General features: G+C 40.4%; 1 non-coding gene across 1 annotated transcript; it reads right to left on the bottom strand.

Annotated features, from left to right (window-relative positions):
• Positions 1 to 3,309: 3,309 nt before the first annotated feature.
• Positions 3,310 to 3,371, bottom strand: LOC115932278 (U7 small nuclear RNA). The gene has a single exon (XR_004068576.1). It is a non-coding gene; the product is annotated as a U7 small nuclear RNA (small nuclear RNA).
• Positions 3,372 to 10,317: the final 6,946 nt, after the last annotated feature.

Here is a 10,317-nt window from a genome sequence, read left to right as displayed (position 1 = left end):
AGACTACAGCTGTGATTATAGGTTCAAGTTGACAGCAAGACTCATGAGACAGAAATAAATTGTAACCTAGAATACAAGGCAGAAGATATGGCAGATGCTACATCTTTATCTCACCAGGTGGCCCAGCAGCTACCCAAGTACACATGTCCTGTTGTCATTCATCCACAGGGCACTTACAGCTGCCACGGGCTAGCCAAGGTGTGCAGCGATCACTTTGACTCACAGAACCTAAAGCCTTAGTCAGGCGCAGTGGCTCATACCTGTAATCCCAGCACTTTGGGAGGCTGAGGCAGGAGGATCTCTTGGGCCTAGTCTGAGACCAGCCTTGATCTCAGGCAAGGCCCTGTCTCTTTAAATAAATAAATAAATAAATAAATAAATAAATAAATAAATAAGTAAATAAGTAAATAAACTGAAACCTCTATTTCTCACCAATATTTCCTGCCATTCCCAGTTGCATACGCTCATGACCTGTATGCTCACTGACAATGCCTCCAGACCCATGCGCAGTTCCACACAATTGTGTAGTCAGCATACACAACATCCCCTGTTTATGTTAACTCTGCAGTTTCCAAGGAAACAGTATTGTGGAAGACCAAGGTCAGTGTCAGGCAGGCTTGCATCAGCCCCAGCCTGATATTAATTTTCCCTTTACTCACAGAAGCATAATTTAACATTAAGAAATGTTTCCCTGTGATTTGCCAATTAACTGATAAAGGAGAAAAATCATACAATCCTCTCAAAAATGCAAAAAACATCATTCAACAAAACTAAATGTGGATTCATAATTTTTAAAAAACCCTTAACAAATTAGGAATAGAAGGGAACTTTTTCAACCTGTTAAAGGGTATCTACCCCAAACATAAACTTTATGCTTGAAAGTTTGGAAGCATTTCCATTAAGTCAGGAACAAGATTGCTATCAGCACTATTATTCACCATTATACTGGAGCTCCTAGCCAATGTAATAAGAGAAATAAACAAGAAGTGTTAACATAGTAAAAGAGAACACTATCCATATTTGCAGGTGATATTACAGTCAATGAGAAAATCCAAGAGAATATAGAGAAAAACTATTTAAACTAATAAGAGTATTAGGCATAAAATATACCATTCCCAGGGTTGATAACAACTCTAAGGCATCTAGGACTATATCTCATAAAGGATATACTAGACCTTCATAGAGGACAATACAAAATGTTTTTAAATATATAAAAAATATGAATAAAATAATAAATGGAGAGATATTGATGGGAATACTTACTATTATAAAGGTATCACTTCTCTCCCAAAATAAACCTACAAATTAAATTCATTCCAGTACAAACTCAGCAGGATTTTTTGTTGTAACTGGATTAACAGGTCCTAAAGTTCATATGAAAGAGTAAATGTCCATGAACATGCAAGATACTTCTGAAAAAAAGAATAAAATACCAGATATAACGAATGAATGTTAAACTACAGAAACTAAATAGAGTACAGTTAATTCAGACCAACCTAAAGGGGTAGAGAGCCCAGATACAGTCCAAACACATTGGTCTTTTAATCACCTACAAAGCCTCACATGATCTGACCTCATCTCTCCAGCCACTTGCCTCAGCTCACTCCACTTCAGCCACACTGGCCTTGCTATTCCTTGAACTTGCCAGCCAGGCCAGTGTGGGCTCTTGACACTGACTTTTCCCTCTGTCTGGAATACTGTTTATACAGATAATTCCCTTACCTACTTCTGGTCTGCATTCCCGTATAACCTTCTCAATGAGACCCACCCTGACTTCTCCATTTAGAATCATCACTCATGTCCCTAACTCAGATCCTTCTTGCCCTTCTCTACTCTTTCTCCACCCCTCACAGAACTTATCACCTTCTAACACCCCAAATAATTTACTTATTGTGCTCATTGTTTTTAAAAATCCATCTGCCCCTGCTAGAATGTAAGCCCCACAAGGGTATAGATCTCTGTTTTGTTAGATCTCAAGTACTTTAACAGTTCCTGGAATATAGTAGGCACTCAATAAATACCAGTGGAATAAATCAATGGAACAAGGCCATTTCCAGTAGTAATAAATGCTATAAAGCAAATAACACAGGGGCATGTGACAGAATAACTGGGGCAGGCTTCTATAAATTGATTAATCAGGGAAGAACTCTCTGACTGAGTGACTTGTAGTGGTAGGCTGGTAAATATTTAGCAACTGACTCCAAAACAAAAGCCCTGATTTATAGCTTTTGCCTATTTCCATGGTGTAAATATTCCCACCATGGCCAATTCGAAGTTACTAGCATAACATAACTGAATAGGGAGTTGGAAAGAGATGCACACACCTGGCTCTCACAAGCCAATGCAAGTCAGCTCCAACACACCACTGCACTTGTATGGAATGGGAGAGCTCCATACAGGATTCTTGAGTGAATCACTAGAATGTAAACTCGATGAGAATGGGATTTCTTGTGTGCTCAGCACCTAGAATATTTCCTGGTGTATTACATTTGCTTAGTAAATACTTCTTGAATGACTGAATGACTGAATACATACATAAGTGGAGGAATTTCTTCATTCACTTTTACCCAAGTGAGTACTCAGCTTATTTGCCACCTGGAATGGATAATTTTTTTACTGTCCTTCTTTTTCATATGACAAAATCATTTTCAGTAAAATCATGACATAAAATGAATAATAATAATAATAGGCTGGGCATGGTGGCTCACACCTGTAATCCCAGCACTTTGGGAGGCCGAGGCGGGTGGATCACCTGAGGTCAGGGGTTCAAGACCAGCCTGGACAACATGGTGAAACCCCGTCTCTACTAAAAATACAAAAATTAGCTGGGGGTGGTGGCGGGCGCCTGTAATCCCAGCTACTCAGTAGGCTGAGGCAGGAGAATCACTTGAACCTGGGAGGCGGAGGTTGCAGTGAGCCGAGATCGCACCATTGCACTCCAACCTGGGCGACAAGAGTGAAACCGTGTCTCAAAAAAATAATAATAATAGTAATAATAAGTCCCAGAAATTAAAAAGCAGATAGTAAGAACTTTTGTCTATATAAATAAATAAATAAATGCCAATATAAATGAATATTACAATACAAAAAGGAAAAGAGTAATTAATGAATAATTTTAATTACCTTAATGTGTTTTTTGAAAAAAGGAAAAAACCTACTTATTTTATTCTGTAATGGTAATTAATATTACAATTATGATTTTTGAGCCTTAACTTCTGCAAATTTGTCAATGACTGTGTCTAAATTTATCTTTTTTGCATCCTTATGTTCAATAGACAGTACAGACAGATTTTTCTTTTTCTTTTTGTGGGGGATTTTCTAGCAAAAAATGGAAAACCTGCTAGACAAATTCTTAAAAAGCTATAACACAGATAAATTTTTCTATCTTCACTCAGAGTTGATTGAAAAACCCATTTTATTAATTTCAAATTTAAAAAGGTTGTTTCACATGAAGCAACATACATACAAATACTTAGGAAAAGTCTTAAACATAGGACAAATTTGTCAAAGACTCGTAAAAACCCCATCTCACAAATTCCAGAGATTAAAATTCTGTCCATGTATTTATTCATTGGAATTTATTCAAGTAACTTTCAAATGTCTCCTCAGTTAAAAAAATTCCATTAAAATATATTTACAAGACAATTTATCAAGTATTTATGTCATATTTGGTTCAAATAAAAGGGTTTCACTTCTCCTGCAAAAATCAGAAGTTTGCTAAGTCATGATGAACATTAACATTATTTGATCCATTTGTTTAGAATGAGTGTCCAGTCCTCTGTGAAAACAATTTAGTCGTAAAAACATTATCATTTTTATTTCTTCTGGTAGTGTAAGACCGACATCTTTTTTTATTATTATTTTTGAGACAGAGTCTCGCTCTGTTGCCCAGGCTGGAGTGCAGTGGCATGATCTCAGCAACTCAACCCAGGAGGCTGAGAGTGCAACCTCTGCCTCCTGGGTTCAAGTGATTCTCCCACTTCAGCCTCCTGAGTAGCTGGTACTACAGGTGTGCACCACCATGCCTGGCTAATTTTTGTATTTTCAGTAGAGATGGAGTTTCACCATGTTGGCTGGCTCTTCTTGAACTCCTGGCCTCAAATGATCCATCCACCTTGGCATCCCATGGTGATGGGATTACAGGCGTGAGCAGCATCTTTTGTTGTTTCTCTCAGTATTCCTCTTTGGGCTTCTTTTTTTTATGCAAATATCCATTTCCTTGCATTTTATTGTTCCATAATTAATGCCCACCTCCATAATTTTGTATAGCAGTTGAAAGTTATTAATTTTTAAACAGCTTTATTGAGTTGTAATTTACCTATCATGAAGAGCATCCATTGTAAATGTATAATTCAATGATCTTTAGTAACTCTATAAATCACAATCCAGCTTTAGAACATTTTCATCATCTCAAAAAGTTTACTTGTTCCTGTTTGTAGTCAGTCCCTGCTCCCACCTCCAGCCCCAGGCAACTATTGATCTGCTTTCACCGTCTATAGATTTAACTCTTTTTGGAAATTTTGTAAAAATGGAATCACACAATATGTGGTCTTTTGTGATTAGCTTCTTTCACTCAGCAACGTATTTTTGAAGTTCAGCCATGGTGTAGCATGTCCTTTTTAAATTTGCTGAGTGGCATTCCATTATGAGGATATTTTCTTTATGCACTCACCACTCGATGGACATTTCATTATTATCAGATTTTAGCTATTTATGAACAATTATGCTATGAACATTTCATGGACAAGTCTGTGTGTGGACATACACTTTTATCTCTCTTGGGTAGATATCTAGGAGAGGAATTGCTGGGTCATAGTTAGAGTTAAAATTTTAGTAGGTGTCAAACTCTTTTCAAAGTAGTTGCACCATTTTATATTCCCATCAGCAGTGTATTTTCTTTTTTTGCTGAAGTGCAGTGGCAGGATCATGGCTCACTGCAGCCTCACCCTCCTGGACTTAATAGATCCTCCCACCTCAGCCTCCCAAGGAGCTGGGACCACAAAGCCACCACGCCTGGCTAATTGTGTGTGTGTGTGTGTGTGTGTGTGTTTTGCAGAGACATGTCTTGCCATGTTGCCCAGGCTGGTCTCAAACTGCTGGGCTCAAGTAATCCGCCTGCCTTGACCTCCCAAAGTGCTAGGACTACAGATGTGAGTAGCATATTGGTTTCGGTTTTAATATGCATATACCGAATGATTAAAGATGTTGAGCATCTTTTCATTTACTCATCAATTCTTTGTCTCTTCATCTCTCCTCTGGTGAAATGTCTACTCAAATTTTTTGACCATTTTTATTTTATTTTTATTTTTATTTATTTATTTTTGAAATGGAGTCTTGCTCTGTCGCCTAAGCTGGAATGCAGCGGTGTGATCTCGGTTCACTGTAACATCCGCCTCCCGGGTTCAATCAATTCTCCTGCCTCAGCCTCCCAAGTAGCTGGGATTACAGGCACCTGCAACCATGACCAGCTAATTTTTGTGTTTTTAATAGAGATGGGATTTCACCATGTTGTCCAGGCTGGTCTTGAACTCCTGACCTCAGGTCAGCCACCCACATTGGCCTCTCAAAGTGCTGAGATTACAGGCGTGAGCCACCGCGCCTGGCCACCCATTTTTAAATTAGATCATTTGTCTTCTTATTACTCAGTTGCAGGAGTACTTTTTATACTTATCTCTGGTAATATTTCTTATCTTAAAGCCTATTTTGTCTGATATTAATACAGCCAATTTAGCTTTCTTAGGATTCCTGTTCATGTGATATATCTTTTATCATCCTTTTACTTTCAACCTACTTCTGTCTTTGAATTTGATGTGTCTCTGATAGACAATATATAATGAAATCCTGCTTTTTAAAACATTTAGTCTAACAGTCTGTTTTTCTGTCTAGTCTATTCACATTTAATGTATTTATTGGTATGGCTGGATTTATGACTGCCATTTTTCTATTTGTTTTCTATATTTATCCTGTCCTGTTTCTCTGCCCTTCCTTGACTGCCTTCTTTTGTGTTAAAACATTTTTTAAGTGTACTATATTAATGTATCTATTGACTTTTTTTTTTTTTGAGACAGATTCTCACTTTGTTGCCCAGGCTGGAGTGCTGTGGCACAATCTTGGCTCGCTGCAACCTCCGCCTCCCAGGTTCAAGCGATTCTCGTGCCTTAGCCTTCCCAGTAGCTGAGATTACAGGTGTGGACCACTGTGCCCAGCTAATTTTTGTATTTTAAGTAGAGACAGGATTTCTCTATGTGGAACACTCCTGTAATTCCAGCCACTCGGGAGGCTGAGGCAGGAGAATCGCTTGAACCTGGGAGGTGGAGGTTGTAGTGAGCCAAGATCACGCCACTGCCCTCCAGCCTGGGTGACAGAACGAGACTCTGTCTCAAAAAACAAACAAACAACAAACAAACAAAAAAACCACACACACACAAATAACAAAAAACACAGTTTGATGACAATGTGTTTAAATGTGGATTTCTTTATGTTTCTCTTACTTGGAGTTCCTTGGGTTTTTTAAATCTGTAGATGAATTTTCAAATTTGGAAAGTTTTTGTCCATTATTTCTTCAAGTATATTTTCTTCCCCTTTATCTCTTTTTTCTGAGACTTCCATAGACATCACACTTTGACATAGGTTTGTATGCTTCATGATATACCACAGATCTCTGAGGTTCTATTCCTTTTCTTTCATCTTTCTCTCTCTTCCTCAGATTAGATTATTCTACTATCTTCAAGTTCACTGATTCTTTCTTCTGACATCTCAGGTCTGCTGCTGAGTTCATTTTGTGAATTTTTCATTTGTTATTGTACTTTTTGATTCTAGAATTTCCATTTAATTCTTGTTTATAGCTTCTAGTTCTTTATTGAGATTTACTATTTGTTGAGTCTTTGACATTGATTTTTTTTTATTTCTCTAAACATAGTTACTGTAAATTTTGTAACATATTTATAATAGCTGTTTTGATGTCTTTGTTTGCTGAATGCAACACCTGGTCTTGAAAAGTGACAATTTTCTATTGATGGGTTTTTTTTTCTGAGTATGAGTCACATCTTCCTGTTTCTTTGCATGTCTCATTATTTTTGTCGAAAACTGGATTTTAAAATAATATGCTGTAGTGACTCTGGATTCTGATTTTTCCCCTGAGGGTTGTTTTTATTGCAGGTTAGTTTTTTGTTTCGTTTTGAGACAAGGTCTCCTCTGTCAGCCAAGCTGGAGTGCATTGGCAGAATCACTATTCACTGCAGCCTTCAGCCCCCACGCCCAGGCCTCAAACAATCCTCCCACCTCAGCCTCCTGAAAACTTGGGACTATAGGTGCATGCCACCATGCCTGACTAATTTAATTATTTTTTGTAAAGATGGGGTCCCACTGAAACGGAAAAAGTTCCCTTGTCCCCCTTCACAGGGCGTGGGATGGGGGTGTGGCTCACTTCTTCAATGCCCCGCTGTTTAAACCTCTAGGGGAGCGTTACAGATGGGGAGGCTGCGGGGATCCGACCCCACAGCAGTGTCTAGGGGTGAATGTTTACAGCTGAAGCCCCAGTGGGCTTGTGTTACAGGGTGCTCTTTTAGTTTGCCGTCTAGAGGTGGCGTGTGTTAACCAGCTCAATTAGACCCTCTACCTTGTCGAAAGGACAGAGGGCTTTCCGTATCCTGGGGTTCTTGCCTTGGTGTACCGGAGGAATCTGATCACACGTGGGCTTGGAGAATGAGTGCAAGGTTTTATTGAGTGGAACTAGCTCTCAGCAGATGGGGAACCCAGAAGAGAGATGGTTTCCCCCCCGGAGTCGGGCACTCAGAGAACCACACTCTGCATTGTTCTGCCAGTCGGTGGACTGCGGGCATACCAGTTCCTATCGGTGCAGTGCTCTTGACATCCAGCCACCCGTGTGTTCCTCCGCTGTTGTGTGCCTCTCTACCTTCAGCAGCCTCTGTGTTCTTCCACCGATCTGCTCCCCCTCCATATCCAGCAGCTTGTGTGTTTGCCAGCTAGGGTCTCAGGGTTTTTATAGGCAGAGGATGGGGGCGTGGCAGGTCAGGGTGGTCTTTGGAAATGCAGCATTTGGGCGGGAAAACAAAAATGCTTGTCCTCACCCTCGTTCATGGGGGTGGAGCCCTAGCCAGGGACCACACCCTCCTCTACCCAGCACTTCCCTCCCCCCATTCCGTATCATTTAAAAGTGACTATGCTCGGGCAGGGCGCCGTGGCTCACGCCTGTAATCCCAGCACTTTGGGAGGCCGAGGCGGGTGGATCACGAGGTCAGGAGTTTGAGACCAGCCTGGCCAACAAGGTGAAACCCCATCTCTACTAAAAATGCAAAACCTTAGCTGGGCGTGGTGGCGGGCGCCAGTAATCCCAGCTATTCGGGAGGCTGAGGCAGAATTGCTTGAACCCAGGAGGCAGAGGTTGCGGTGAGCAGAGATTGCGCCATTGCACTCCAGCCTGGGCGACAGAGCAAGACTCTGTCTCATAAATAAATAAATAGATAGATAAATAAATAAATAAATAAATAAATAAATAAATAAATAAAAAGGGACTATGCTCTTCCTTTACCAGCATTTCCGTATCACCACTATGTTGCCCAGGCTGGTCTCAAACTTTTGGGCTCAAGTGATCCTCCCATCTCAGCCTCCTTACATGCTGGGATTACAGGCACGAGCCACTACACCTGGCTGATCTTATTTGTTTGTTTATTATTTGTTTCGCCTTTTAGAAACTTGCCTGGATTACATTTGCAGAACCTGTCTCTCTTAGGGGTGTTTTAGAGTTGTCTGTCTCAAGTGTTTTTTGTTTTTTGTTTGTTTGTTTGTTTTCTAATTCTTCTTATTTTTTTAAAATCTTGGCTTCCTAGGGGGCACCCTTGTGTCTGAATATCTCAGTGGTAAACCAATGATTAGTCAGAAGTTTTACTCAAACACTTTGTGCCAGCAAGCCTTCCACTCTTTGCCTGTGAATCTGTGTGTGGGTTGAGGAGTGCTTTCAAAGTCTGGGCACTTTTCAAGTTTTCCCCAGGTTTTCCTTTCCAATGGGCTTTTCTGGTACTTCCTTTGTGTGGACAGTCTCCAGTCTGCCAGGAATGTATGCAGAGCTAAAGCCCTCTTGGGCCTTGCCTGTACATGTGTGGCGCAGCCTTCCAACCAGCCAGGGATGTGGGGAGAGCTCATCCAGTCCCTCTGCAGTTTTTTTGTTTCCGGGATCTCCTTGTTAAATTTCTAGCTTGGCTGCCTAGTGGGACTGCAACCTCAGGCTAGCAGAGCTATGGCTTTCCCAGTTCAATTCCCACTGAGCTTGATATTCTTATTGAGAATATTACTTGGCATATGTTTTTTGTTCTCTATTCTAAATCAAGTCAGCCCTTTCCAGCAGCAGCAAAGCTGCTGTTTTTCACAACCAGCTCTGCCCTGGTAGCATGGCTGTGCCATCCATACTGGACAGGGAGGGGAGAGGTGAGAGTACCAGCCAAAAACACCACAGATTCCCACTGTTCTTACCTGAAGTTCAGCAGTTTTTCATGAATAAACACTTCTCAATTTGTTGTGTGCATTGTCAATTTCTAGAGGCCTGAGATGTCTGTCTTTGACAATTCTGTCCAGTTTTATAGTTGTTTTTCATGAGAGACTTTGTGAACTCTTCATTCCACCATCACTAGAAGTCCTGCCCAATCGACAATTCTTTTTATTGTGGCAAAATACACACAACACAAAACCTGCCATTGTAACCATTTTAAAGTGTGCGATTCAGTGGCATTTGGTACTTTCACAATGTTGTGCAACCCTCATCACTATCTAGTTCTAGAACCGACCCATTAGTCCCATCGATAGTTTTATTGCATAAATAGGAATTGACCCTTCTGGTCTTAAGGCTTGAAACTTAACATTTGTTTTATCTGAGTTTCTTCACCAGGAAATAACTTTCAGGCCTCTCAAAAAAAAAAAAGTATCAAAAAATAAAAACTCACCATATCACCACATTCCAACAATGAGATGCCAGACCCCTCATTCATCATGTTTGCTTCCTTGCCCCTCCCCAGTTTCTGTTTTCTTACACATCATTACATTTCTCCCCTGCTATATAAATCCTTAGTTTTAGTCAGTCAGGGAGTTGGATGTGATATTGAGTTCCCATCTTCTCAGCCGCAGCACCTGATTAAAGCCTTGTCCTTCGTTTTCTCAGTCATTGGCTTTCTGTGCTGTGAGCAGCAGGACCTAGACAGAACCCCTGGTGTTTCAGTAACAGTTCCAGAACATTCTGATCCCCCGAAAAGGAAACCCTGTGCTTAAGCAGTTATCGTAAATGGAATCACATAATACATGGCCTTT

This window comes from Gorilla gorilla, chromosome 1 (assembly GCF_029281585.2).
Source record: "Gorilla gorilla gorilla isolate KB3781 chromosome 1, NHGRI_mGorGor1-v2.1_pri, whole genome shotgun sequence".
Taxonomy (NCBI): Eukaryota; Metazoa; Chordata; class Mammalia; order Primates; family Hominidae; genus Gorilla; species Gorilla gorilla.
This window is presented reverse-complemented; position numbering and strand designations above follow the sequence as displayed.